Source organism: Athene noctua, chromosome 35, assembly GCF_965140245.1.
Source record: "Athene noctua chromosome 35, bAthNoc1.hap1.1, whole genome shotgun sequence".
Taxonomy (NCBI): Eukaryota; Metazoa; Chordata; class Aves; order Strigiformes; family Strigidae; genus Athene; species Athene noctua.
This window is the reverse complement of record NC_134071.1, coordinates 1,046,254-1,070,163: the sequence shown is the minus strand read 5'-3', so window position 1 is coordinate 1,070,163 and position 23,910 is coordinate 1,046,254. Positions and strand designations below refer to the sequence as shown.

Below are 23,910 nucleotides of genomic sequence, written 5' to 3'. Positions count from 1 at the left end.
AAGCGTCTGGAACCCACTTGGGGCGCAGCTCGCCGGTTTCACGGACCCTCGGGCTTAGCAGAAAAAGAAAAAAACAACAAAAAAACCCAAACCGCACCCAAAAAACCCAAACAACTTCTTCTTAAATTCCAGCTCCGGTTGAAGGAATCGTTAGAAGTTATAAAAATAGTCAGGCTCTGGTAGAGGGAGTGGGTGGTGCGGAGCTCTACGTGCCGCTTTCAGCCCACCCACCTCATTTTCCAGCTTGAAAAAAAGGGAACGACGTTGCTCTGAGAAGGCTTGGATAATAAAACAAATAAAAATAAATAAATAAATTGGGAAAAACCCAAATATTTAAAAAATAAAAAAAATTTAAAACATAATAAAAATTTTAAAAGTAAAAACATATCAAAAATTAAAAATAATAACAATTTCTAAAATAAACACTTTTTAAAATTAAAATTTAAAAATAATAAAAAATTTTAAAATAACATTTTTAAAAAATTAAAATAATTTTTTTTAAATAATGAAATTTTTTAAAATAAAATCTTAAAAATAAAAAAATTTTAAAATAAAAAATGTAAAAGTTAAAAAATGTAAAAGTTAAAAAATTTTTAAAGTGGTTTTTTTTTAAAAATAAAAATTTTAAAAATTAAAAAATTTAAAAGTTTAAAAAAATAAAAAATGGAAAAAAATTTTTAAAAAAATTTTTAAAATTTTAAAATTTTAAAAATTAAAAAAAAAATTTAAAATAAAAATAAAATTTAAATAATTTACAAAGCGTCCCTGCCAAGCCACCGGGGGAACAAGAACCCTCCAGGCGCCCTCGCTGCTTCGGCCGCGTGGGGTGCGCAGGGAGCCTGAGCTCCAAGCAGGGCCTTCGCCCGTTTTTCCGCCTTTTTTCCACGCCCCGAACTCCCCCGACGGCACCCGGGAAGCGGCGCCAAGCGCCGCGCTGGCTCCAGCCGGGCACCAAGCGGTTCCGCCCCTCGAGCCCCTCGTGGCGGGGACGAGGCCGCGACTCCAAGCAGGTCGGCGTTCTAAAACCGCGAGGAAAAGGGAACCCGTGGCGGCTCGGCCGCGAGCCCTCGACACCGGGACCCCGGTGGCCCTTTGGCCACGTGCCCCCGCCGGCCTCTCCCGGGGGACAACCACCCCCCGTCACCAGCCGGTGCCAGAGGCCGCTTCCTCGAGCCTTTTTATTTTTTTTTTGTCGGGGACAGGGTTTGTGCTCGGCACGCGCGCCGACGGCGAGGGCTCTCGCTCCTGGTGTCACGCAGCCAAAGGGCACGACCCCGGAGCCACCGGCTGTGCCTGAGGTGGCCCCAACCCCGGCCAGCGCCGCGCTCGGGGACAATTTGTGACACCAGCCGGAGTTTAGGGGCGTGTAGTTACACGACCTCCTCTCCAGACCTGGCGTGCCACCAGCGCGGACAGACAAAGGCACTGAAAAAACCCATGTTTCCCATCGTTATTTCTGATGGAATGGAAGAGCACACCCAGAAAAAAAACCACGTTTTAACAGCTCTTACACACCAGGGACCCACAGACACTCCGGTTGAAACGGGACCTCCACGGTCAGCTAGTCCAACCCCCAAGTCACGCTTCTCCCTGGCTTCAGGCGTGACCCGAAGCGACAGCAAAGCCCAATCCCTTTCCAAAGGGCTGTAAAACGAGGAAAAAAAAAAAAAAAAAAAGCCCTTTTTTGAACATAAAGGTCATCTAAAATAATCCCAAGTCAGGCAGAAACGCAACTGGAGGGACCAGCCCAAACGCGGCGGCTCCTCCAAGAGGAAGCCAGGCCAAAGCAGAAGCTCCATCCCCATTTTCCACGAGCGGAAAGACGCCGATTCCCCCCGCACGCACGCTCCTCCCCGAGCACCAATGTCGCTCCCTCCGCCGTCCGCCCGCCCCGGCGAGCGCACCCGAACTCCCTGACGTCGCCGAACCGCAGCCCGGAAGAGATTTTCTGATCAATAGACGCGATTTTCATCACAGCCGGGGGCTCCCAGCGTTCATCCCAGAGAACAGACGAGCCAATCCACCTCCGAAACGCAAAGCGGCATCCACCTAAGAGCGGGTCCCACCTCGCGTGAGATGCCACAAAACAGAAAACCCCGTCGGCGACGTGGGCACAAGCAATTAACTCTTTTAGTAAAGCAATTTTAAAGCTTTTTTTTTTTTTTATAAGCTGCCTGTCTGTCTCCCTCCCACCTCCTATCGCTTCCACTCTCCCCCCCCTATCCCCTGCAAATCCAGAACTTCCCAGCTCATGAAGTTCAAAGGCAAGTGGAGGTCAACGCTACCAGCCCCCTCGGAAGACCAACGCAGCGAGAAAAATCAAACTGGTGAAGCGCACGAGTTCCACAACCATGGAGTTTGGAACTCTAAGGAGAGTCACGCGGAATCATTTGGACAAACTTTACGGGAAGAACCATGGGAATGGGCCACAAAAACGCTTCTTGGATACGACAGGAGGCGCATTCTCCAAGCGCCTCGGACAATGACAAGCTGCTAACGCCGGGCAAGACGAAAATTTAGGCGAAACTTCCCAGTTTTTCTATTTCGCAGCCTGGCTGAAGCCGGGTGGGGGCCACAGAGCATCCACCAGAAATTAATAATTCAGCTTTGACTAAGAAAAGCACCGAGAGCAGCGAGAGGGGGAGAAACTCTGGCCTGTGCAGGGGATGGCGCTGGGTGCAGAGCACGGGGCTCAGCAACCCGAAATTCGTCTGGATGAGGGACGGTTCCTGCTTAAAAAAGAACCCGCCCGGATTTCCGAGGCGCTCGCGAGCTCCTGTCGCTCTACCACTGAGTGTTCCCAGTTCTCCCAGACTAACTGTTCCTCTAGAATGGGAGCACTGGATCAGAAAAGGGGATGATTCTTTTTGTGACAAAAAAACCCTTAAAAATTAAAAAAAATAAATAATAATAATAACCAGCGCAGCTTCTCTTTGGAGATGACAAATTTTCCTTTTTTCCAGTATTTCCTACTGCAGCAAAATTCCCTTGATTCAACCCATAGAAGTCGAATTAATCACTCCATTACATTAGTGAAAAATGGGATGATAACGATTTTTTTTTTTTTTTTCCCCCTCCCACCCCCCCCGGTTTTCTAAAATTAATTCAATAAAAAGCATCTGCTGCAAAGCCATGCTCCCTGCCCCAGGCAGCCTCCGAGCGGGCTGGCAACCAGCACTGTGGGGAAACAAAACCAAAAAAACCCCAAAAACCTCAAACCAATTTCAGGCTGGTGAGCGTGAACCCCGAAGGAGGGAGGCGGGGGGGGGGGGGTGTCATCTCGCAGCGATCCGCCAGAAATCTGATTTTTATCTCTTCTAAGGGACAAACAGGACACGCGGGAACCAGGGGGGAGCTCAGGAAATAAAACTACGCGGGGCCCAGGGGGTGAAGTTCACCTCCATCCCCACCACCACCCGCGTTACCCAAAAATCCGTCCGCGGTGGGGCCAGCGGGTGGACGCAGTGGGGAGCGTTTCAGCCTCTGTCCCCCGTCTCCTGGATCGTGCCCAGACTCTGACCGCGCAAGGAGCCCACCTGGGAAACCACCTGCATCATCCTCAGAGCGCTCAGTGGCTCCTCGCAGCCCGGGGCGCACAGACGGTGTTGGGGACGGGGGGAGGAAAAAAAAAAATAAAAATCTGTATCCAGTCATTTAATACCTAATTAATTCAAGCAAATTATATGGTTTTTATAAAGGAGGGAGTAACCTGACCAGCCTGATGATGCTGACGGGCCAAGAACCTGCCACCGCGGCATTTCATTGACAGTCTGTAGGAAAACCCACTCCTAACGCCCACCGCGGCACCGCCGAGGGGAGCTGGGGGAAAAAGATGGGAAAAGCTTGAAGTTCTGCCTGGTGGTTTTTCTTTTTTTGCATCTTCTATAAAGATAAAGAAGCTTGTGCAAGAAAAGGGGGAAAAAAACCCCAAAAAACCAAGCCACTACACACACACACACACACAACCTCCAGGAGTAAGGACGGGGAATTTTCAGGTTAAAAAAAAACAAAAAACAAAAAACCACCACCCTCACACAAAACCACCCCACAAAATATAAATCTGGAATTTCTTCACCCGTAGCAGGAGCTTCATCTATGAAGATCCTTTTTCTCAGCGCGGGGAAGGGCTGATGGGGAACAAAACTCCCTCCAAGGAGGGGCCTTGGTGGGTACAAGCGCTTCTCCTCAGAGCTAAATTTCAGCCATCCCAGAAGAACATCAGCTCTGGAGAGGAAACCAAAACCCTCCATCACCAAAAAGGCCAAAACCAGACGAGACACGTGACGCGGGAACGGTCCCGGCTGCTGCGGGCGCGTTTCTCAGAAACAACCCACCCCCTTCGCCCCACCCCGGGAAGGGCAGAACCGGCTCCCCCCAGCACAGAGTTTCGCTCGAGGCCAACCGGAGAGTTGAGTCCTTTGCTTCTCGCCAGCGGCCCAACCCCAGCGCAGATTTGGGCTATAAACTCGCTAATTTGGGGCTCAAACAGCTGCCGGGTGCCTTTGAGCTGGAGCCACCCCTCGGCCAGGTCCCCGGAGCAGCCAAAGGCTGGTGGATCTTCCCAACCGGTTCTCCAACGGGATGCAACAAGGATTTGGTGGAGTTTTAGGGGAGAGGAGCGGATGGTAACGGTCCCTTTTCTGCCCCGACAGTTCCCCCCGTCGATGACCCCACGTCAGACGCCTCGTCTCGGGCAAGAACAGCGACTCCCCGGCGCACGGACCACCACAACCGGGAGCACAAAGGTTGTGAGACAACGGCCTGGCTCAAACTCCTCCCCGAGGATGCCCTGGGCTCCCCCCTTCCAGCTCACAGCCCCCCCCAGGTGGGGCGCGACCTCCCAGGGGCTCCCTAAAAATGGAAAATTTAGGACAAAACCACCGTCGGCCTCAGCTTCAAGGGGGGGTGTTTTTTCCCACCTCGCTCCGTGCCCCGGAAAACAGCCCCTAAGGGTTGGGTTTGTTTTTTTCCACACACACACACACCCCCTCGGGAAAGTCGGGGTCCAGCGTGCGTTTCCACGAGCGTCTCCCCCAAACCTGGGCCCTGGGAAGGCGACGGGAGGGAGGGAGGGAGGAAAATCCTCCAGCACCAGCCCAGCCGGGGGGGAGCGGGAAGAAAATGCTGCACTGCCTGCGGCGCCGCTGGCAAGCTCGGAGTTACCCAGGTTACCAACCTGGAAAATCATACAGGAGATTAAGAACATGTAATTTCTTCCTAAATTATGGGAAATGGGGAGCGGGGAGGGGGGGGAGGAATAACGGCCAGTTGCCTGTGAATTACGATCATCCAGGCACGTTAAAAAATTAAGTGCAACTGGTCTCCGCTGCTGCCTTTTTTTTTTTTTTAATAAAAAAAAAAATAAAGGACTATAGAAGGTATTTTTAAGGTTTAAAAATAGATGAAGTACCCTACGTGCTTCAGAGCAAAGAGTTTCCACTCGGAGCTGCAGAATGAAAAAAAAAAAAAAAAAAAAAAAATTCAGCGACATTGGGAGATTTTTGGGCTCTTTGAGAGCAAAAGCTTTTCTTTTCCTAAAGCACGACTCCGTTTCCAAACTGATTTTCGTGGGGGGGCGAGGCCGCAGGGTTCCTCCCGGCTCCCCGCGCTCCTTCCGCGCGTTGGGTTGCGGGGAGTCACCGCGCCCGCGTTCAATGACACCGCGGCCACCGCAGGCGCGGCCGCTCCGCGTTACCCCCCATCGGGTCCGGGGAGGGGGGGGGGTGTGTTCCGCTCCGGTGCCAGCGCGGAGCTCGCCGTGGCCTTGAACCCCCCCCGCCCCGGGCCACCGCGCAAGAGCCGCGCCGCGCTCAAACCCCGCGTGGGAACCCCGCAGCATCCCGGCACCGCTCCCGGGGGCGCGGAAATGGGGCAAAAAACGATGAAAAGCGAAAGGAAAAACAGCGGCCCCGTCCCTCCACGGGCTCCAGCTCCCCCCCACCCGTCGGGATCCGCCGCCCGCGGAAATCCCGCCGCAGCCCCCGCGCAGCGCCGGGGGTGGGGTCCCACCTCTCCCTCCGCGGGGCGAAGCGCTCAAAGCGAGCGCGGCGGCATCTGACAATGACACTGCAATTTGTCAAAAAAAAAAAAACGGGGTGGGGGGGCGGGCGGGGGGGTAGGGGAGAGACAAAAAAAAAATAAAATAAAATAAAAATAAAATAAAATTAAAAAGCACCGCAGCAGCGCTCCGAGCCGCTCCCTCCCGCTTTATTCTCGCCCCGCGCGATGCCGAGGGGGTTAAAAGCCGGAAAGTCCGGAGGAAAAATATCGGGGGGGTGCGGAGGGGGGGTGGCAGGGATGCTCGAGGCAAAGGAGGACGGAGGGGGGGGACCGGCTCGCCCCGCTCGCCCCCGGCTCCTTCCCGCCTGCATCCCCCCCCCCGCCGCCCTCCGCGGCCCCGAATCCCCCCTCCGCACCCGCGGAGCCCCCCCCGCCTCACCTCTCCCCCGGTGGGCTCAGGGGGGCGGCGCAGCCCGCATGGCTCCGGCCCTTCCCCCGCCGTCCATGGCCGCGAACGCTCCGGCTCCGCCGTTTTTCCCGGCGGAACCTCCCGCACCGGCGGAGCCCGGCGGAGCCGCTGCCGCAGGGGCCGCCCCGCCCCGGCTCCGCGCAGCGGCGGCGGAGGAGGAGGAGGATGAAGAGAAGGAGGAGGAGGAGGATGGAGGAGGATGAAGAGGAGGAGGAGGAGGCGGCACAGCCCCGCCCCACGGCCGCAGCCCCGGTGCGGCGACCGGGGAGGGGAGAGGCGGTTGCCAAGTGGTCCAGAGCTCATCGGTAGCCCCCGGGGCCACCCCCGGTGAGGGGGAGCCAGCCGCGGAATTAGGGCTGTTTGCTAATTGCCCGTTAATTACAAGGTGCTGGCAGGTATGGAGAGTTTTTTTTAAAAAAAATTTTTTTTTTAAAAAAAGCAATAAAAGGTAAAACCGGGGTGAAGTGTCTTCCTTCGGGCTTGGCGAGGCTGAGGGGGGGGCCCGGTGTCTTCTCGCATGTGATGAAAGAGCCCCAGGTTGGGGGGGGGGGTTAGATATCAGATGGGAGATACTAGGAAAAAAAAATTCTTGATCAAAAAGGTCGTCGAGCACCAGCCCGGGTTGCCCAGGGAAGAGGTGGAGTCGCCGCCCTCGGAAGCGGAGGAGACGCGGGGGCTCGGTGACTCCGGGGGGGGGGACACACACTCGGTGACCTCAAGACCCTTCTCCGGCCCAGATGATTCCGTGAGTCTCGTCCGGGCCGGACCTGGGAGGCTTCGAGTTGGACGGGGCCTTTGGGGGGGCCGTTGGGGCTTGTTGGGGGGGTTGTGTGGCTCCGAGAGCGTAAACGCGGAGCGGGGAGGTTGCTGGGTGAGGGGGGGGGCTCTCAGGGGTGTAGAAGGAAGGTGGGAAAAAAAAAAACCACACCACCAAAAAAAAAGACCCCCCAAACCTGCCAAACCCTCCCGTTGGTGCTGGAGGAAGCTTTAGTCAAAGCAAGGAGAAACTCTCCAAATCCTCACTTCACCCCGTGGGATTTTTAAGCCTAATGGAGGTACAGACTGTGTTTTGAGGGGTTTTCTTTGTTTTCAGACAATACCTCGTCTGCTGATGGGGATAATGGCTTTCCACAAAGCAGCCTCCTCTGCGAAATAACTTCATCACCCGAATCCGAGCGGATTCCAGCCCTGCCCGGTGGAAGGGTTGGGGAAGGAGAATTGTTGCTGTGTTGCTGCTCTCCCGTGACTCATGCCTTGATAATACCGAGCACCAAAAAAAAAAAATTTTAAAAAAAAATTTAAAAAAAAAAAAAAAATCAAATATCTGAAGCCGTGATTCACGCTCCGGAGGAGGCCAGGATGGGGCAGGCTGTAACATTTCCAGCGTCTCCCGGTGACTCCGCTCCGTGCGCGCGGGGTGTTAACAACCACCCGGGGAAGGGGCTTGGGCCCGCGAGGAGAAATCCCCCGGCACACGTCGGAGGATAAACCGGGTCCAAGTCTTCTCCCGCCCGGGTAGTCACCGCGCGCGGCCGGTTTGTGCCCGCGGGGGATTTTTCTGGTCTCGGTGTTGGATGTTTCGGGCCCGTGGAGCACCAAGGGGCTCGTGGCTCCGTCCTGCTGCGTGGACCTTCCGCCTGTCGCCTCTCTCCAGGGGGGGGGTTTAAGGCATTTTCTGGGTCCTTTGAGCAGTTCTTGAATAAATTCCAAAGTTTGAGGAGGGAATTCGCTGGCGGGAGGCCGGGGGGGGGGCGTGTGTGTGTGAGGATGAGGCAGGTGGGTCAAGAAGTTGAAGCTGTTCGATTTTGTTTCCCCTTCTCTTGCTGAATTTTCCAGCCAATAAGCGACCTCGGGGTTACAGCACTTCCGCAGCCTGTCAATCTTTTTATTACCTTTTACTTTTTTCTTTTTTTTTTTTTAACTGTGGCATTAGGGCTGTATTCTGGCTTCTCCGCTGCGTTACTCACCTTTTCAGGAGCCTTTCCTCTCTGACACTCAAAGAGCTTTTCCTGCCCCACCTCCAGCTGTCTCGGGGGGTTTTTTTAGTCCACCTGGGCATGAATATTTTCACCTCCCTGTGCCAGGATCGCGGACAGAGCAGGGAACTGCCTGGGCATCTCTAAAGATGCTCCTCAGCCACTTCTCTCCGCATCTTCTTGTTCCCAGGGTGTGAATTTTAGGGGCGTCGGGCGCTCCCCGGGCTGAGGGGACTTCCATGGCGCCGCCCGTGACCATCCCGTGGGACTTGGGCCAACAGCGACCGGGGCGCTCGGCTCTGTTTAAGTCCTTGGCTCTAGTTTTTCAATGTTTTGCTAAATTAGGGATGTGTCTGCCATGTTGGGGCACCTCATCGTTAGGAGTCACTGCCAGCAAGGCCCCCCCGTGGGTAATTAACAGCGGAGCAATTTCCATTGGCTTGATCACTTGACCTGACGGATTAGATGATGTCAGCTGTGACAACAAATGCAGATGCCGGAGCGTGCGGCTGGTTGAGGAGCAGCACAAATCGTTCCTCTCTCTGGGGGTGGAGGGGGGTAAGAAGGGGTTGGGGGTCCAGTCTCGACCCTTCGGATCATCTCTCTGGGTCTGGGGTAGGTGCAGCGGAAAGGGAAAAGGGAGAAGGCAGGAGGAAGAGTGTGATAACCCCTTCTGGCTCCAACAGCACTTCCAGGCGCTTTGTCTCAGCGAGGTGGGTGTTTCCAAATGGAAATTCAGGTGAGGGTGGAAATTCAGGGGATTCTTCCTTGGAAAAATGGCTGGTAGCAAAAAAAAAAAAAAATTTAAAAAAAATGCTGAGGTCTTCCTCCATCCCTCCTTCTCCCTCTAGCTCTTGTCTGTGAGATCACGCGATGCTGGTGCTGTGGGTACCAGCTCGACTTCTTCCCTGCTCCTGCCAAGCAAACCCCGGGAGCTTTCAGCTCGCATCGGGTGTTGCTTCCAGGTGCTAAAGCTGGGGGAGAGGCCCCCGTTCCTGCCGCGCGCGGAGAAATCCCCGAAAACCTGCCGGGGCAGGAGCGGAAACCTCGGTGGTGGTTTCTGGTTTTGCTTCCTCCGGGCGCCCGAGCTGACGGTCCCTCCCCAGGGGCAGCTCGCGGCTGTGTGGGGCTCATCCCAGCGCGAGGCCGAGCTTGAACTGGAGGTACTGGGGGGCGGTGGACGCGTGCGCGGGGGCCTGGAGTTTGTCTCCAAAACGGGGGCGCGTGGCAGGAATTGCTGGTGGGTTTGTGGGTCGGTGGGTGAGAGCGAGCGCGGTCAAACCCGAGGCCGTGGCACGAACGTCCGCGGGATGAAGCCTCCGAAATCCCAGGGGGAGAAAGCAGAAGCAGCTCCCAGACGCGACGGAGCGAAGGGGCGAGTTGCGAACCGCGAGGACAAACTGCTGCCTGAGCAGCTTTAGAGCTCCTGCTTGGTTTTGGTTTTGGTTTTTTATTTATTTCTTTATTTATTAAAATTTATTTTATTTTTAGAAATCTTTGATTACTACAAGCTGAAGGAGCCATCCCTCCCAGCCTGCTGCTGCTGATCTTTTTTTTTTTTTTTTTTGTAAAATAAACAGCCAGCCTCTCGCTTGAACCTGAACCGGCTTTTTGCGGCGGCGGGTTGGCTTTGAAGCTGAAGGTAGCGGAGTCAGACAGCGGCCGTGAGGCGCTCGGGTTGATTTTTGAGCCAGGCTTTGCCCCTCAGCCGTGGGTCTTCCAGCCCAGTTGACCCAGTTTGGGGCCGGGGCGGGTGGGATTTGCCTTTACAGTTGTGTCTGATGTCAGCACCGGCGACGAGTTCCCCTCCCCGGCGGGGGGCATGTGGTGGTGTTGTCCCAGAATAAGATCAAGAAAGCCCAGATTCTGTTCATGTCTGGAGGCATCTGAAATCGGGAAGAACCGCGTTTCTCAGAGCTGCAATCTGAATTTATTTGCATCGGTGATGACTTCAGAATCAGAAACGGTGCTTCGCCGTCTGGCTGTCAGGGCGGGGGCAGAGGCTGCAGGACTCGGGCCGTGACTCCGTTTTAGGGACGGATTTGCAGCTCGTCGCCTGCCCAGAAGGTGAGTTTTTTGAGGAAGGTGGCGCGGGATTTCCAGAAATATCCCGTCGGCATCAGCGTCGGGACAGCATCCGACGCAAACCTGCGACACTCGTCGCCTTGGTTCTTGCCGGTGGAAACCTGCAGATTAGACCCTTTTTGGTTTAATAAAGAAACTCTGACGCGGGATCAGCCAGGCGCCAACTTCCCGCTGGGACACTCGGAGCCGCTGGGGAGACCCGGGGAGGTCAAACCCCGTCAGCGCTCGGCTACGACGGGGGAACTTCTGCACCCAGAACCCTGCGATAAAAACAACGGGGTGTTTTCTTTTTTTGGGGTCTGTTGTCTGTTTCGTTGTGGGGTTTTTTTGTTGTTTTTTTTTTTTTTTTTCTTTTTCAAGGCCTTGGAGCAAGTGTCTCCCCTTTGTCCGATTCTCATTTCCAGACCTGCTCACCTCTGACCCCAGCGCAGCCACGGAAGCACCTTCGCGGGTTTAATCCTCGGGGCTGCGCGCGAGCTGGTTTCAACTGTCCCACATCCCTGAAATAAAGCCAAGAGGGACGTACGTGGCCGCTTTCTGGGGGGCAATAAACCACCCCCTGGTGCGGAGGGTTGCGTGTTTCCACAGCTGAGCTGAGGCAGGACCCTTGGGCTGGGTTTAACTCAGCCCCCGGTTCTCCTTGGGGGGCTCTTCATGAGGAGGGGGTCACCCAGGACCTTTCTCTTCCCTCTCTGCCCAGCCCCTCTGCTTTCCCAGGGGGTTTCTCTGCTGGCCCCGATGTTTCCCTCCCTCCTAGGAGGAGGCGTGGGGCTGCTTCAGGCTCTCACTCCCACTCCAAGCTTTCCCTTTAGGCGAGGGCACGTCTTTGCTGTGAGAAACGTCGGCTGTTTTCAGCTCGGTCTAATAATTCAATTTTTCTGGAGGAGTCTCTTCCATAGCCGGCGATTTTTCTTCATTGCTGTTTTCCCAAGAAGGTGTTAGAAAAGATTCTCTGTCTGTCGGAAGAAATAACCAGGTGACCGCCGAAACAATCAGGAAAGATGACATCGCACCTTCTGTGGGAGCATCCTGGGCTGGTTTGCAACGAGCTAATGAAGATTTTCTGCCGGGGCCGAGCTCAGTTTTACCCACTTCGCTCCCTCCCCAGTGAGTCCTTCCTGCTGGAACTGGCTTTGGCCGTGGGCTGCGCTCCAGACCCAACCCAGCGACTCTCCGAGGGTCCCGCAGAGCATCTTCCCCCGAAGGCTGGGAACGTGCCTCCGAGACACCAACGCTCCTGGGAGGCCGCTCTCGTGTCCGAGAGCTGATGGGCGGGAGGAGGGGACGAAGGCAGCCCAACCCCTTTAGACCCCCCCAAACTCTTCACGTCGTTCTCCCCCATAGTCCTTGCTTGGCCGCCAACGCTCTCTCCGACCTTTTTCATGTTGTCAGCGTTCTCCTTTTTGTTATTCTTTGCCTTCGTTTTCCTTCTAACTTTCTCTGATGGTGGGATTTGTTAAGTGCTTTCCATTATTTTTGGTTTGAACACGGTGTTTCCTCTTGCGTTTTTTTGACATTTCGCAGCATAAGATCGTAAAAAAAAACCCAAACCAAAACCCAACAGAATTCATCTTAGACTTAAAAAAAAAAAAATTTTTTTTTTTAAGAAATCTCAACTTTCAGGACGTCGCAAGTCCTGCTGCACCGCGGGCTCTGCTGAGAGCACGGGGGCTGCATTGCGGACTCCAGCACCTCTTTGCCTCGACAGGGGCCGTCCCTTTGTGAAGTGAGACACACGTACCACATTGCAGTTGGTTACCATGTCAACCTCTGAGTGATCCTTTTTTTTTTTTTTTTTTTTATTGGAAGGAGAGAAGGTAGGTACATGAAGCCCATTGATCTCGCTCGCCACCACTCTTTCATTACACCGAGTTTTCTTCTTCCTGGGGATGCTCAGATGTTCGCGGAGGATCGCTGCTCTCCCCAGCCTTTGAGTTTTATTTCATCTCCGCCGTGTTTCTTCCCAGGGAACTGCAGTAGTCACCAGAAGGGAAAGCAATGTCAAGACGAGGCCCAAATTGGCGAAATCTCTGTGTGCTTGTGGGATCTTTGCCCGCGCCTCATCTAGAGAAGCTGATGTTGGTAAATAGGGTCTGGCATGGACCGAAGTCTTTAAACAGAGTCTGATGTGGGTCGGGTGAGACTTGGGCTGGTTTTCCAGGGATTTATGTATTTACTTCGTGTTTGGCAGCTGTTGGCGAGACTCAGCTCTGCTGAGAAGACCCACCGCTGTCACCTCAGTCCTCTCATCAGTTTTTTCTCTCACCTGGAAGCGTTTGAACCATGTGCTGGCAGTGCTGCAGAATTATTATTTTTGAATTGGTTTTGGACTAGGTCTCGGGCGTTTCCTCTTTCCTTGTGTATTGCTGGGACGGGGATGGGGGGGAGGAGACCCGCCGGGGAAAGATTTAGGCTTTGGTTTTGTTCCAGAATTAAGTCTGTTAGACTCACCCGAGCGACATCTGAGGTAGAGGAGTTTAGAGCAACGGGCTGAGCGCTCAGTCCACGACTCGTTTGTAGAGTCTGGTTCGTTTTCCCGTGTCGCTTGATTACAAACAATTTTTACCGTGAAACCAGCGCCAAGACAATGGCAAATACACCAAGAAGTCAGGAGGAGCAGGAAGCGCCTGACCCTCTTTGTTAGCGCTGCGGTGTTTAGTTGAATTAATCTCCCTCAATTTAATTCGCCGAGCAGCGTGCGCTGGCACAGCCAAACACCCTGTGTCTGGATTCTCATCGTGGCCGCGAGACCCGACGTGTTTAACATTGCGGAGGCAAAACAAACAGGAGGAGGAGTGAAGGTATTAGAGGTGGAGAAAGCTTGGGGAAGTCTGCTGGGGAAACGTCGTCTTCGCTGGTTTTTGTCTCCGCCCAAGGAGAAGCTGTTCACGGGAACTCGGGGTAAACACCCTCTGTCCTTCCCCACGCGTCATCCCGCCGTGGCTCTTGGTCTCAGCTTTATCGCTGAAATAATCACCGAGGCTTCGAGCCTTGTCCAGCCTGGCCCCTTCCAAGCGCTTCAAATCCAGAAAGCGGAGACAAAAAGAAACCGCATGTTTCAGATTTTGCCCGCCGCTCACAGGCGGAGTTCATCTTCCTCGTGCGTTTGCTCCGACGCGACCTGTCGCATCGTGGCGCCCGTGGAGTTTGGAGGTGGCGAAGGAAACGTCTGCAGCCGCACTGGTGGGGATTTCTGGGATTTTGCCCGTTAACCCTCTTCTAAAGTCACAAAATAATTCAACAGCTGAACTGACTGAACTTTTTCTTATTAAATCCCCAAAACTGCCCAACCCAGCCACTTCCCCCCGCATGGGCAGAGTCAGGATTAATCTTGTGTCGTCCAGCGGCGAAGTCTGCGTGTGATGGATAACACTTCTCCGTGCAACGGGACTAAATTCTCTGACCTTTTGTTGTTGAAAAGGCAATAACAAGTTGTGCGTTGACCCTGGCCGGCAGGTTTTGGCACTTTTTTTTTCCATCAGGTTGAGTTTTTAATTCCCTGGGAAGCCAGCTGGGCCGTTCGCTGCCTGCGCCGTTACATGCTGACTGCGCCTGTTGACTCGACGAGCTACTCGCTTGAATTTTTTTAAGACTTGTCCTTCGTAATAAAATCATGCCCGGCGACTTAAGCTGCTCTTTAATAGCAGCTGAATCGGTGCAGGATTGTGCCGTTTGCGGTCCTCTGCCGACAGCTGTTCCTTAATGCTCATCCAGGGTTGTTGCTGACGACGCGCACACGCCGTAACGCCTGAGCCCCACCGCTAGTAGCAGGTTTATTTTCCCCAGGCTGTAATAAAGAAAAGCAGTCCTATGTTTACTAGCAGCGTTTATATCCCCAACATTAATATTTAAATTTTATACCCCCGTTAAGTCCTTCTCCAAACCTGAACGTCTGTTGGAGGTGACTTTGGACAGGTGTTCGACGCGGTAAAACTGTGAAAACGCCCGACACTGCTCCACGCTGTGGCGGCCTCGGAGGACCCGGGTAAAAGTGAGTGCCTGGTGGCTGGCAGCAAGGTTTTTATTTCAAAGGGATCAGGGGAAGCAGCAAACATGATGTTTGGGAGTTCTCTTCTGCTGCAGTGAAATATCTGAGAAGTGGAAACTCAATCTAACGCTTCTCCCCGGGGGGTGCGGGGCCGGTGGTTAAGGACAAGGCTTGAAGCGTCAAGCTCTGCTGGATGTGTAAAGGGAATTAAAAAAATAAGGATTTTGGTAAAACACTGGGGTCGTTCGTCCCCCCCCGCAGACAGCGTTGGTCGGGAGAGGAGCCCCCCGTTGTCCTGCCAATCTGAGTCACGCTGGGGAAGGAAGAGCGCGGGCCCCTGCGCGGGCAGCGCCGCATCGCGCGCCTTTATTTGCCGTATCGTGAAGTTTATCTTGATTATCAGATGTGCTGCTCAAAATAAATTCGGTTGCGCCTTGGAATTTTTTCTCTAATGCTGCCCTGAAGCGGTCAGAAAGGATTTACAGGCTCATGCGTCAACCCTAGAGCAGGCAAAATTGTCTTTAAATGGGATTTCGAAGCGATAATCTCCCCTCTCAGTGGAGGCTGTTTTAATTTTTTTCTTTCAGGAAGCGAGGTTGGGGGCCTGGCGGTGGCATATTGTGGCTTTGGTATTTAAGTGACGTTCAGGGGAAGTAAATTGCAAACGCAGCTTGTGCCAGCGATCCCAATCGAGTCGGCGTTTAAGGTATTAACAGCTGCACGCGCTGTGCTACTGTTCACGTTCCGAAGGGCGGATACGCCAGGATAATTGGAGGAACTGCTAATTCAGTCCTGCTTATTATTTTTTCGGACGGGGCAGAACTTGCTTCGGGGCCGCAGAACGGGCAGACCTACTCCAGCAAGAATTTAATCTCCCGTCGTCGGGACGCGGGGAACCGTTCCCGAAGAAAAATAAAATCCCACAGAGAAAAAAATTCTGCGGGATATCAAAAAGTTGTGTGTGTGGGGGGGAGGCTGGTAGGTTTTTGTTTTATCAGTGCTTAGGGCTAGAAAAAGGGCCTGGACATAAAGATAACCAAGGGCCTCGTGCTCAGAAAAGGCGCTGGGCTCCACTTATCTTTGGGTTGTTTGTTGGGATTTCAAAGATCAGTTTGTTTTCCTTCCCGGCAAGTTGCATCCGGTGAAATTTCGGGGCCGTTTAAGCTTATTTTGCTTTTTCTTTTGTGCTAAAGCCATAGTTCCGCTCACTCCCTTCCCTGAATGCCTCCCTTTTAAATTTTATTTTCTTTTTTTTTGTCGCTCAGTTGTGTTTTTGCCTCTTGCCCACTTTTCTCGCTGCTTCAGTCATCACTTCCAAATGTCATGTTTTAACAAAGTGCTGAAAGAATGACTTTAAGAGTTAAAAACAGCCCCAAAAACTTGACTCGAACGGAAGTGGCAGGTGGGTGGCTACTTAGGAGGGGTTGAAATAATGCGTAAATGGTTTAATTTCAGGATTCTGTAAATTATTTAATAAGACGGTTCGTGGGTTTGCTGGACAGAGGCGAGAGTCACCCTGGAGCTTCCTGCCGTGAAATACAGACCGACTTGTGTCAGAGGTTTTTCTCCAACAGGAAACTACCCCCCCCACAAAAAGAAAACAGAGAATTTGAGAGAAAACTTGAATTCTTTTGGAAATTGAAGGTGGTGGTGCTGAAGAGCGAGGTTTAAGGCTTTTGGATTTCCCGCGAGCGTGTGCTGTGCAACCTCGCCTCTTCCTGCTCTTCCCTCGCTCTTTCATCCCAAGTATCGAAGAAAACCAGCAGCTGGGGAGAAAAAAAATCGTTAGTTTTCATATTGTGCAGGTTCCAAAGCCGGGGAGGCCTCGGAAAATGGCTTACACCCCACTTGGCTGCAGCGCCGTGGCCTCTATCGGTTAACTCGTGAAATATTCGCGTTAACAAGGTGTAAGACCCTTGAATGTGACCTTAAAATGCTTTTTTTTTTTTCTTTTTTCTGCTGATAGACAGAAATACTGATCGTTCAGTTCCTGTTTGGTTTAGTCGCTCACCTGCAGCCTGGGAGTGGGAGGAAACGTTTCACCTTCCTGATAAAATCAGATTTTTGTGGCAGGTTTTTCAGCCACCAAGGCCGGGAACCCCGACTCGCAGAGAAAACGCCGGTTGTAGTTGCACCAGCGGAAGAAGAGGAGCCCGAGGGAAGTCCCTGAGGAACAGGGGCTGGAGGGAATTGTGCGTTTTTCTTGAGCTGTGTCGAGGATTTGTGCGTTTTCCTGGTGGTGAGCGCAGGGACTTTGTGCTGCTCTCACCTCTAAAACGAGCGACGCGCCGTGATTTCGCTGCCAGAATGACCGAAAAGGGGCAGAACTAACCCAAATTCCGCTCCTCTCTCCTCTTGCACCTAGGTTTGGGCTTGCTCTGCTTTCCCACCAGCCTTCAGCGAGGCCCTCGAGCGAGCGAGGACGGTGCTTACATAAACGTGCGTGCAGAACTTGACCTCAAACAGCCTTCCCGCGCCGCTTTTCGGTTGATTAGTGTGTAAGCCTAGTTAACTCAAGGACTAGTAATGGGTCACGCGTCTCCTAGAGGAGGCTGTTTGTTGTAGTTTGACTTTGAAAGCAGCTTGATTAACGGAATAGTTTAATGGGGGAGAGAGAGAGAGAGAGAGAGAGAGAGAAACGCGGAGCAAAAAGACTTTCCCCCTTTTTACTTAATTATGAGCATTAGTTGAAGGAGCAACGGAAAATAGAGTCGTAAAGCTTCCCTTTCAGGCGACTGTCTGATGCCCTAGAGATATTTTCGTTGCTCTTTTATCGTTATAGCTCGGATCATCTTGTATTTTTAGTGTAATAGCTGCAGCTTAAGTAATTTGTATAATAGTTGGTAATAGCGGCTTATGCAAAGCAGGGAGCGTGTACCTTGTGGAGGAATAATGTACTGCCCGCCCCGGCGAAGGCAGAATTAAATGGATTGTCTCCCAAATAACCCGAGTGGAAGGGAATCCAGACAGCTGGACGGTCTGAGGCGTGACCGCGGATCTACGATATCCCTGCACCTGCGGAGGGAAGGGGGAGACTCGCTCCGTGGGGGAAGAGGCGCGTAACTACGTGGGTGATTCTGACGGTGAGAACAACGGGTGGGGAAGATCCGGGTTGAATCCCAAAAATTGTCACGAATTCATAGAGAAACTCTTTTGAGTTGTGGCGGCGCTGCTGCAGGGTCCCCCCAGGCGTAAAAGTCCGCTCAAACGTATTCGCGGCGTTTGACCACAGAGGTTGGTCCAGATGCGGCTCCTCCTGGGATCAGAGGTCGCTGGTGGATTTTTTTTGCTTGGATTTTTTTTTTTTCGCTCGGCTGAGGCGTGCAGCTCTGGCGCGTCCTCTTGGCGTCAAACACCTCAGGGCTGCTCCGGGGGGTTTTTAGTCTTGCTGGTGGAGATGCAACTTCAGGGCGACTTTCCCAAGCCGAGCGCACCATCAAGTTGCCAAAGGGGAGGTGAATATCCATGTCAATTCCCACCCAAGCGGGTTTTTTTTTTCCCCTTTTTTCTTGAATTGGAGAGGAACGTCAGTCCATTCCCCTGGACTGCAGAACACCTCATTGGTCTGTCAGTCCTACGGCCGGGTTATATCCGGGCTACGAGGTCCTTTCTTTGATGTTAATGAAGGAGAAAACCCGGGGAGGAGGGGATGAGTCTTCTGCAGCAATTTAAAAATAATTGAAATTTTAATTTAAATTTAAATCTCTGAAGACACGAAAGAGAGAACGCTATCGGGTGTTAACCTCCGAACGTGAAAACGTGGAAGAAATGTCCTTTATTCAAACAGTTTTGGAAAAGAAAAAATAGTAATTTTTAAAATCCGCGCGGCCAGAACGTTCACAACGTCGGTCCTTGAAATTTAAACGCGCAGAGCTGCAGATGTTTGCGTTCGATCGGCGGCAGGGACCTTCGTGTGGAGTCACCGCGCACGTGTGAAAGCACCAACCGCCCGGGGCAGGTCCCGTGGTGAGGTCAGGGCGGAAAGAAACGATTTCCCGCTCTTCCGGCTTTTTTATTTTGACGCCATTTTGGGGGGGAAGCAGCGTATATTCTCTTCCTGCGTTAATCGCGGGAAAGAAATTTAATTCTGGATAAGTCCGAAAGGGGTGTATCCGCATGCGGAGCCCAAATCAGCATCCCCAAGAGATTTAAGGGTTAAATTTTTTTTTTTTTTTTTTTAAAAGAAAAAGCGTGATGAACCCACGACACGACCCAGAACACCGAAGCTGTCCCTGGTTTGAATCGTGGTTGGCTTTTTTTACACGTCGCATGGGAAGTAAGAAATATTTTTGCTGATGTAGAAGGTTTGTGAGTGATGAGATACAACCATAAGCCCTTTTTTTTTTTTTTTTCTCCCCTGGGTTAATTACAGTCTGCACAGAATCAATATGATTAAAAAAATAAATAAATAAAAAAAAAGAGAGGAGTGTGTGCGGCTTGTTTTTCATTTTTAAGATGGTAAACATAAAGTTTCTCGCTGAAGGAAATGAGTCCAAAAGAAAATTTACAGCGCTTGCATAGGCCGTAGCTTTGGGAAGAGATTCCTGATAAATGAAGAATGCACAAACCATTTTTTTTTTTAATCTGTCTCTTCTGACTCGATTTGTATGCGGGAGGCGTTCGCTCTGATGCTGAAGGTTATTCTATTTTTAACACCCTGCTGCTGCACTTCTTTTTTTTTTTTTTTTTTTTTTTTTTTTTTTTTTTTTTTTTTTTTTTAATAAGGAGAGGTAAGTTTCATAAACTACAAAATATTTTCTTCCAAATATCAATTAAAAGCAAGGCTTTTTTTTAGAAAAAAAAAAACACCAGACAAACCAGCCTTACAGGAGCAATTCATACCCCAAACAAGCCTCCGTTTATTGACATTATTTTGACAGCACCTACAGCCTTTTCCCGAATTCTTGCGCTGTCTCTCACCCATTCCCAAAAAGCTGGTTCCTTGGGAAGGTTTTACTCAGCGTTTCCACCTCGTTGCCTGATAACTCGCCCAAGATGGCAACAGCCAGGAGGAGGAGGAGGAGAAGGAGGAAGAGGAGAACAACGCGTTGCGTTGAGTTTCCTCCGCGGAAGCGAGTTTCTCTGCCCCGAGGGGCCGAAGCGAGGGGCTCTGCTCGCTGGTTTATGGGGGACGCCTCGACACCGAAACCCTTCTCCCGTTGTTCGCAGCTGCGGAACGTAGAGGGAATGAAAACTAGGGCAGGCTTAGCAAGAGCCTATCCTGTCTCCTGTGAGTTGCTCGCTCAAAAAAATGCGGCGTTGGCTTCTGAGCAGCTTTGAGACACTGACATGAGCGTGTGTGAGCAGAATCTGTATTTTCTGAGGGTTGTGGGGTTTTTGTTTGTTTTTTTTTTAATTTCCTCTGTGCCTTACAAAGACAAGATGGTCTAGTCTAGCTTGGGAAGAGACTGTACTAACGGCCTGGATCTTAATCCTGCTTGACAGCGCAGCCCAAAGAAGTGAAGTGGGCAAACCGATGTTAAATTATCAATACTTAGGAAAAAAAAAATAAATTTTTTTCTGTCTCTGTACGGTTTCTGTAAAAGCACCATCAAGCATCCCAAACTCCATCCCCGCTACACCCACCCGCTTTCACAGAGTAGCTTTTAATTCCAAGCAGATCACGGGGGTTTGGTGTTGGGTTTTTCTGCCGAGCGCCGCTTGGCTGCGGAGAAGCATCCCATGATGTGGGAAAATGCCCCCGTCCCGAACTGCCCCGCAGCAGGGAGGGGCCGAGGAGATTAATTTTCTCTAAATTCAATCTCCTTTCTCACACGCACAGAAAACGCCATACTCGGAGCGTCCTCCCCGCGGGCCACCGACGGGCAAAGCCCCGTTTATTTGAGGTTGATAAACTTAAAAGCAATTTCGTTTCTGTAGGGACTGAAAATACAATCACACACACACACACACACACACCCTCCCCCTGTATTTATTTTAAAAAAAGAGATTTCAGAGAGGCAGCTTCAGGGTAATAACTCAGCCCCTCCTTATTACCTGGGTTAATTAGTTACATCGCGCTTCGCCCTACGTAGCCATCTCTGGCAGCAAGACCGTCCCCAGCTTGGGTTTGAGTAAAATTAGATTGACAACCAGGATTAAAAGTGCCGTTGGGGTTTTCCATATTGTGGTTTTTGGCTGAAACCAGTTTGATTCACCAGTTCTTTATCCGGGGGAACTGGACCCTTTGCTGGGGGAGACAGGCAGGGCAGGACCAGCCTGTGAGACCCAACACAAAACAAACACCCAACAACCCCGAGTGCTCCCGCGCCCAGACATGAGCCACGACGCGTTCTGCTTTCCACAAATACACGTTTTGGGGTTGTTTGGGTTTTTTTTACCTAATTTCCTTCAACTTCCTCGCAGGGCTCGAAGATTCGCGTGTCAGGCCGATGGCCGGTGGTCAACCTTCTCATGCTCCTCTTCTTTCATCGTCACAACCCAACTCAACCCAAAACAAACCAAAAAAAAGGGGTACGAGGGGAGTTGCTGAGGGATTTTTCTGCGCTATTCCGGCCTTAAAGCGATTTGGGCTGAATTTGCAAGCGGAAAGGCCTTTGAACTACTTATCTCTATCCCGCCTCCGCTCCTTCCCCCTTCTGCCTGCTGCAAAATACATTTTTAATTTAATTTCTGAACTCGTACTGTCAATATTTAAAAGCTTAGGGCTCTTCTTCATTAAATAGTCACACAGAGCCTTTTTTTTTTTTTTTTTTTGGTTGGATTTTCTTCCAAAACACCAGCAAAAGGGTCGGTTTGTGCTCGGGTAGCAGGATCGATTATTTTGCAAGGGAATCCATTGCACTTTCCTGAGGATTTTTCCACCTTCCTGACATTTTCACTGTCTAAACTGATTCTTACCTCCGCTGCATTGCCTTTATGTTATTCTTCAGCTTAACTTTGTAGACAGGACTCCATCCCTCCTCCACGGTCCGGTGAGTTGCAAATCATTTTAAAAGCTCAGAGATCCTTCGCCAAGGATTTGGGGTTGAACGGTGCGTGGTGGCTGTGGATAATTACTCCTTTTCCCCACGTAATGGGAGCTTAACGAATATGTTTTCTTATCAAAGCGCATTTAAAAAAAAAAGAAAAAGAAAAAGTAAAAACATCAAATGAACTAGTAGAAAAATTTAATTAATTTTTCATCGTGTCTCTGCTATAATTACCGGAGTTGAGATTCCCCGCAAGCCAAAAAAATCAGCTGTGCCATGAATATTCATTGCTGAGGAACGGCAAGAAGGTGTCAGTTTTCGTTGATTTTTGGGGAAACGGTTGGGGACAGGGCAGGTCGGCACCGCTCCGTGGCACCGCTGGTGGCCACCTCCGTAGAAGAACCGGTGACGAATTTTGCACGGGTGGGGGGGAAAAAAGAAAAAAGTCGTGAAATCGGATTGAAACGAGAAATTTGGAAGGGAGTTGCAGCTCTGTAGGGTCACACCGTTTATAAAATGTGTTTTTTCCCCAAATAAATGGGGTCTTGAAGCTGCCTGGGCTGTTGGGATCCCGCTGCCTTCTCGCCCGCAGCTGCTTTTTATCAAAATATTCGAGTTCTGAGCTTTCATCCGCGTGATATTTGGGTTTGGAGCATCACGCTGTCGCTTGGATTCCGGTGCAGACGTTGTCTTTCTGCTTAATTTTAGCCTGTTTTATAGCGTAAAAGCCTTTGGTCTATCTCCTACCTGGGAACTAAGCAATTTTACAGCCCGAGAAGTGAAATTCCGTTCTGTATTAAATAACTGGTTGGGTTCGGTTTTGTTCCCACGTCTGCGCGCGGCTGAGCGAAACCCAGGACGTTTGCAAACAGCAAATAGGGAGCTGAAAATCCGCTATTTTCATCCCCTTAAATGGATTGTTTTCTGGTTGTCACGGTTTTGAAAGGAAATACATTTTCGGATCGGGGTAAAACATGGATAGGGGTATTTATTTCTTAGTCAAAACCTCTTTGCGTGTGAATTTATGGTGGTTTATTGCTTAAATCGCTTGATATGAAGAGTGTTAAAGGCAACGGGCACCGCAGCATGACGAAGACTCTCCAGGGTAAACTTCAAGCCCGAACCATTAGTTAGGGAGGAGTTTACTCCTGCTTAGTCCTGGCTGCTGCACCCTGTTTGAGCCTCCGTAAAATCTTTGGCGGCGTAAATGGGTCTGGAGTTGGGGAGGGAACATGAATTCACGTCCGCTTCCAGATTTGGGTTAAAACCCGATCGTTTGTTGATAAATTTCACTTGGATTCGCTTTAAGTGTGCGTACAGGACGAGAAAAGACCATCTGGTCCCGCTTATTGTAAGCTGATTTAATTTTTCCCAAGGATAATTAAAACCAACCGATGTGTCTGCCGTTATTAGCAGCTGCAAGAACCAAGAGTTCCCCCTCCCAGCTGACTTGTAACTAATCTCCCAAGCAAAACTCTTCTTCGGGATGGAAGAGTAGCTAAATACTCTCTTAGTACCCTTGGTCACTCGTCCAGATTGACCCGCCTGCTCTTTGGGTCAGAATTTTTAATTTTTTTTTTTAAAGTAAAAAAAAAAAAAAAAATTGTTCGTCGCTTGTAGTCAGGTCCCACCTGGGTTTAAGGGCTTTGCCTCGTTTGGCGTCGCGTTTCTTTGCATCCTCGTGTAACTGTTTGTTGTTAAAAAGCTCCTTGGGGTTCGCTCGCTCTTTCTAAGCCGGGATTTAGGTTTTCTCTGAGCCCACTTTGGGCCGGATCCGGTGCTGACCCTCAGCACGACAAGGAAAAGCTGCCGGGTCACAATTGCTGTTGGTTTGGTTGTTAAGCGACAGCTACTCGCCTCTGCAAAAATAAATTGGCGTTGCAGCATCTCCTCCCGAAATATCTCGCCTCGGCATCAAGACACAAGTGGCAAATCCTCTGCCTCCCATGGTGGCTTTTTTTTTTCCTCTGCGGAGCTCAATCCTACGTCGCGTTAAGAGCAAATTTGAATGTGGAACTCCTCGCCGCTGATTCGCGACACGAGTCCCTTCCTCGGGTTTTAAAAATCTTTTGAATCCTGGTTGGTTTTTTCTGCTCCTTCGGGTGTGAAGTCGCCTCCGGGTCAGTGACAAACGGTGAGGGCAGAAGGGGTTTGTCCGAGCACAGCGTGTCGAGGTGGATTTTTTTTTTTTTCTGCCTCTTCCATCCCTTTTTTCTCCATGTGTCAGGAGTGGGAGGATCTACCTCCACGTTGCCTTTGTGGGCGCAGAGGTGCGCGCCGCAGAAAACAACCCCCCAAAAAAAAATTCACCATCCCGCAGCGCTGATAAAACCCTAAAACCACCCAAAAAAGAGTCAGGAGAGTTATCCTGGGAGAAACGGGGCGAGCGGGGCCTTTCCCTAGACCCAGCCGGCAAGTCAGGACTCAGCGTTTAAGGAAGCGCTTCGGATTTTTTAGTCC

At 51.1% G+C, this 23,910-nt stretch overlaps 1 protein-coding gene across 3 annotated transcripts in view; it reads right to left on the bottom strand.

Moving 5' to 3' along the window:
• Positions 1–6,661, bottom strand: part of LOC141972712 (leucine-rich repeat and fibronectin type III domain-containing protein 1-like protein) — a 41,508-nt gene extending 34,847 nt beyond the window's left edge. For 2 of the 3 annotated variants that reach the window (XM_074930659.1, XM_074930663.1), the window contains exon 1: positions 6,440–6,661. The gene's annotated coding sequence lies outside the window, so the exon portion shown is untranslated. Of the gene's footprint in view, positions 1–4,075; positions 4,225–6,175; positions 6,204–6,439 lie in introns of those variants that run through there. The other variant, XM_074930660.1, reaches the window with a different exon arrangement.
• Between the last annotated feature and the right edge of the window lie 17,249 nt (positions 6,662–23,910).